This window comes from Aythya ferina (genome assembly GCF_964211825.1).
Source record: "Aythya ferina genome assembly, chromosome: 9".
NCBI classification, from domain to species: Eukaryota; Metazoa; Chordata; class Aves; order Anseriformes; family Anatidae; genus Aythya; species Aythya ferina.
Window position 1 is genome coordinate 18,844,575 of NC_140305.1, and position 6,000 is coordinate 18,850,574.

Below are 6,000 nucleotides of genomic sequence, written 5' to 3' on the forward strand. Positions count from 1 at the left end.
TTGCACAGAGGGAGGGAAGAGGTGGTGTTATCTCACTCAAAGCATTAGGAGTTCAAATAACAACGTCAGCTAGAGTTTGCTACTGTATGGGATAGGAGGTAAGGATTTCTGAACATCTGTTTCAAGGATTTTGAAGTATGAAGCAGGGTGATGAATAAAGATCATGCCTGCACATGATTTTCATTTTACATATACATGTACATGTATATGCAATACCAAGCCATATGTAACTATATATATAAAAGTGTGACCTTTTTTTTATGAACACTTGTAGTACTTCATATGATGGACAGATGAAAGACAAAAAGGCATATCTCTGTCCTTAGGGGGTCAGGGAACTGGTGAAGACAGGCTATTCATAAAGCTGTTACAAGTTTTACTACACAGTTTCCACGTGTCCTGGCTTCTGCAAAGTGCCCTTAGGAATCCACTGGTAATGGTGTGTTGCTGATCTCAAATATGTTGCTCAGGAACATCTGTAGGCAGGACTGCATCTCTCTGGAGGTGGGTGCAGGCCTCCTCCTATGTGGGAAACAACGATGTTGCCAGGGATTCTGAAATATGCTGACCATAGTGAAAACACATGCAAATATAATAAGGTGCCTAGCTGCTGCCACTTGTTGTGAGCAAAAGCTGTTTTCTGCAGGGGAGAGTAATTTGCAGAATGGTTTTCACAGCAGTGGGAAGTCCAGTCTTTTAATTAATAGCTCAAGTAAGGTGGAGAGGAAAGAAAAAAACAAGTTCTTGAATTCCAGAATTGGATTCCATCTAGTACCCAAAGGAACTGCAGAATCTGTGTTTTCTTTTGTGCACACAGGAAAGCAGGGAGCCTCAACGATGCATCATCTTGCACAACTCCCAGGTTTAATGATTCTCCTTGTTCCAAGACTGCTGCAGAGAGGAGACCCAAGGATGGAGACATGGCATGAATCCTGAGCATGAATCCTCCCTGGTTTTTCCTCCAGCAGCACATGGAGAAAGGAAAGAGTTCCGTGGGTCTCGTTTGGCAGCTGCAGTGTGTAGACCACATTAAGGTAACATTACTAATGTATTCCTTCCAAGTCTGTGCACTGTCCAAGAAAAGAAAGAAAAAAAAAGAAGGCCAGAAAGCAATGTGTTGATATACTGCCATATCAAATAGTACATAGAATGTAACCTACTTGCAGTTCTGTGCAGCTGTTTGCTTACACAGTCAAACTCATACTGAGATTCTAATCTACCCGCTTGGTTGTGTTGCAGTGCCTATCAGCTCTGATAACAACTGACACTCACAACGCCCTTCCAAAACAAGCTGAACTCTGTGCGAGAAAAACTATTGTCAGCCCGACCTTCAAAATCTTAAAATCACAGGTAATAAAGCTTTTCTTTGTCTTTTCCCCAAAAAGGAAGATTAATTCATTTCCACCCCCAACAGCAAGAGCTGGCCTGGGGCAGTAACATCTCCAGCATGCTGCAGCCTCTCCCACTTTGCTGCTCCTGCGGTGGCCAGGCCAGGCCAGGCCTCTAAGGAAGTCTTCCAGGGACTCGCTGTGCCAAGAAATAACCAGCCAATAGCAACATTATCAAAATAAGGGCTACAGGATTCGGTTGCCAAGCAAATAAGCTTTGCTGCCTCGTTTTAGTAAGTTTTGCTTATTCTTCATGTTTCCTTTCCTCCCACCCCATAGCTTGTACTAAAATAACAGTCCTCCCCAGGTGCTATTTTTGATGGCGTGACTGTTCAGTGTTTTTCAGCATTTGCAACTGTTGCTGCAGTCCCTTCCCATTTATTGCTAATCCTCTCTAAATTCCCGCAGGGAGATGCATGACTTGTAGCTCCACTTAGAAAGCTCAGAGGTCAGATTGAAGCTGGGAAGGAGCAGAAAGACGCTTTTACCTTCTAGCCAAGGATACATTAGAAGTCTGCACCTGAACTATTTACAAAAATATATTAAAAAAAATAATAATAATAATAATCAGTACCTTCAAGAGTGTTTCATGGTGAGTTTGGAAACTCAGCATTCACAGATTGCCAATGAAGGGGAGAGGTGTTGGTCCTGGAGGCAGCTTCCTTCAGGCCCTCTAGATGTTCAGGAACATCAGAGAAATCTGGACGAAAAGAAAGAGAAGAGCACCCACAAAAATTCAACATTGCTCTCATCTCCCTCCTCACCCAGCTAGTGCAAGGGCCCTCTGCCCCCACGTCCACTCCCCTACAGGCGTCAGCCCTATTGGAGCACTTTGACAGCACAGGCAGATTCACCATGCCTAGTCCCAAACAAATGTACCTGGGCTTCAGTGGAGAGTGTCCCTTGAACCATAAACAGACTGAGCAGGAAAAATGGAAGGGGTGAACCGAGGTGAGCCACTTTTCAGCTGTCACAGCAAGGACAGGACTAGTAGCCTGGTCTGGACATGAGCTTAGACTTCAGAGACCTGGTTCAGTTCCCTGCTGTGCTGCAGATCTCCTGCATGATTCTGGGCAAGCTGCTTCATGTAGTTTCATGTTATAACCTGTCTGTAACCTACCTAGAAGCAAGATGCCTTGAAAACGAATAGTCCCATGTTTCCCTTTCACTAAGGCTGCATCTAGTGACCACAGAGCCATAAAGTGAGTAATTTGGCTGATCTCATGGAAAACTTTTCATTTTTAGGTGCAGTACTAGTTTCCTGCTAGCTCAGCAGTCTGAACACACTCACCTCCTGGCTGCTGTCTCACTGATGCAGCAGATGCAGCAAGAACATGGCCAAGGACAAAGGGGACAGGACCACCCCTTTTGGCACATTCTGACTGGTGGTTTTAGCTGCAGCATGAATCTTCGTCTGAATTCCTTCTGCCTCACAGTCCCTCCTGCATGAACTCGTAGGGCTGTTGCTGTCCCAAATACATTCCCAGTTAACCACTCCAGTGACAGGAGACAGAGAATTACCCTTTACACAAATTATATTAAGCTCTCTGATGACTGTTTTTTTCTAGTGCAATAAACATTCTCAACTAATCACCTAATAAGATTTCATAGGCAGTGAATGTATGGATGGCCCAGTAATGGGGAGACATAATAATGGGAGGAATTTATGGAAGGCTGAAAACAAATCTAAAAAATGTGTCCTTCTTCATAAACATTGTGAAAAACCATGAATCACTGTATAACACTTCAAGAAACCATGCAAAAGAGCCTAGCAATTGCCAGCACTGTTTTCCTCCCCCAGTCAAACCCTTCACTGAGAGGTTCAGTTTTGTCTGTCTTTTGTCAGTCTTCAGCATCAGCAATTTGAATTCCCCTCTGTAGATCTTCACAGCAATTAGAGGGGAAGGAAAATGACTTCCCTTATAGTCTTACCCCATTCTAAGTACTATCATTATTATTTTCTCCTTGTTTTCAACATGCCTGCCAAAGCTCAAATAATTGGTAACCCAGCTAATTAGTGGAGATAGTTTGTTATAAAGCCTTGTTCTCACTTAACTACTTTACTTAACCACTGACAAGTAACACCTCCTCATGATCAACAAGAAGATTCCTCCTGTGGGCTCTCCCTACATTGGTCCCCACATGGTGCATCCTAGCCACATAATGGAAAAATCACTCTTCTTGTACAAGTGATGCATCTTTCTTCAATCATATTCAATAAAACAGACCACTTCTCACCAGAAAATGAGCTGGAGACAGCTGTCAGAAACAGCATTAATGTCACTTTACCTGTGACTGTTTCTGAATGAAGTGAGTTGTTTTTTTTTTATCGCCAGCTGGTATATGAATGCAAATTTTTTGCTAATTCATACTGTAAAACTCAGGACACATCAATACAGGTGTCAAATGAGTGAGAAAATAGCACAAGCTTTCACAGACCAAATTGACTTATTCTAGTCAGTATAATTATAAATTAAAATATATAAAAAGCATTTAGAATTGAAAATAGTTAACATACTGAGACTGATTGCTGATGAAATGACCTTGGAGGATTTTAGAAACAGGAAATTTCTGCCATTTTTAACTAACATGGGACTTTCAAGATGTCTTCTACTGCTCAGGGAGACAGAAGAAGCTACGCTGGGAAAGAACAGTGGTGGTCTTCACAGGAAAAAATAGTTTTGATCCCATGTTGCTGCCAGATGTTAAAGATGGGAGTTTTGCCTCTCTTATTAAATGCCTATCTGGCAGCACTGTTGTCTCTTCAGGACCACCCTAGGAGAGGCCAGGGCAGCTGGCTGTGCTCAGCAGCACTGTTACGGGGACGTTGTGCTCTCTGCTGTGTCTGACATGCTTGTTACATGCTCTTTGCTTTCATTTTGACTCTCAGGGAATGGAAAAAAGAAAGAGTGAATACTCATGCCAAGGCAGCAAGGTGAAGCTAATGGGCCTGGATGTATCTGTGATTCTTAATAAATCAAAGATGTGTTTGTCAGCTCACCAAGAGTGTGAAATGCCATTTGGATGCAGTCTCACAAGTTTTTACCTTTGCACTTCCATCCTAATGATATCTTTGTGCTGACCTCCGTGTGTTCTTTGGGAAAGCACAGTCCAAATGGTTTTACGTGGGACTTCATTAGTCTCCCCTCTTGTCTTGGCTAAGTCTAAACATGGAGCAGTGCCCAGTGCAAAGTGCTCGCTGTAGTTTCTGTTCCCAACAAAAAGAGGTTGCGGAGAACCCAGAGCAGGTTGTCTTCATCAAATCACAGAGCTGGGATTGCCTTTAATCTTCAGGCAGGAGAGGGGTGAGATTAGAGCACAGCAGACCTTCCAGCACATGCAGCCATTAACATAATTCCAGATGACTTCAGCAAACCACACTTTGCAGAATCTGTGATTTCCCAAACCAAAAAAATGTGAAGAGCAGTAAGAAAGAGTAAAAGATCTCAAGTCTCTGTTTCTTCATGTTTGAACAAAGTCCCCTGTCTTTTAGGCAGATTTAAGAAGTGCATTGCTGGAAGTTTTTTCAATGGCAGATGTTTCTTTCAGAGATTTGATGCATTCAGAACTCTCCATGTGATTTCCTTATTTCAATGAAAATTTTAGAACAAGTTTGTAGAGTCCCACTCCCCCACCAGTGTCCTCCCGTGTGCAGCATCCATGCACCACATTCAGTGTGTCTAAGTCAGGTACAAGTCAGTAAAACCCTGTGTTTCTTCTGCTTCCTTAGTCTCTCCGTAGGTCTTGATTTCCAGCTTTACCAAAGAATGTGCAAAGTGTGAAATCTCTTGGCAAGCAAATACCTTATTGTGAAGATCTGGGAGATGGTTTGGGAGCCAGGGCAAAACGTCACGGATCAGTAGGAAACAGAGCAGATTTGCCTTTATTCTTTCTACTTAAATTCCTAATAGTTCTCTCAACATATTAAAATATCCAAGACAAATTTTGGCAGCAAGATCTGCTATTTAATTATACCAAGAGATGTATTTTGGTACTGCGAGGGTGGTTCAGTTTTAGGACTCTAAGTAGGAGTATCTAAAACATATGGTTAGAGCACTGATAGAAAACATCTGAAAGATCTATCTAACCCAAAAGACTACCAAAAAAAAAAAAAAATTTAGAGAAGGCAAAACCTCGAGAAATAGTTTCTTGCCATCTGACAAGCTCTCTGGGTACTTTCACCACAGTGTCATACTGTCAGCTGGGATCTGATTGCTGCTGTAGCTGGCTTGCAGCCTTTTTTGCTTTCCATGTTCTGTGCTGTGGCTCATACCTGGTTTCTTTGCATTGTTTAATTGCTTTGTATTGATCGTATTCTGCTTGTGGTGTTCATATTTTTATTTTTCTACTTCTTGCAGGACTCCTCTATCTCAGCCTTTCTCCATCTGCAGGACACGATCTTCAAGCAGTTTTTTAACTGGTTCTCCTGGAAACAGCTACATACAACCAAAGATACTTACAGAAGGCTGGGAGATGTTATCCAAATTAAAAACATCATTCACTGTTCTTCTGAATCCTGTTCACTACATGGTACTCATAGAGAAATAACTGCTGTGAGCCCAGCAAGAAGACTGAGTAATCAGTATTTTTCAGGCTATGCTATGCAAGGTTG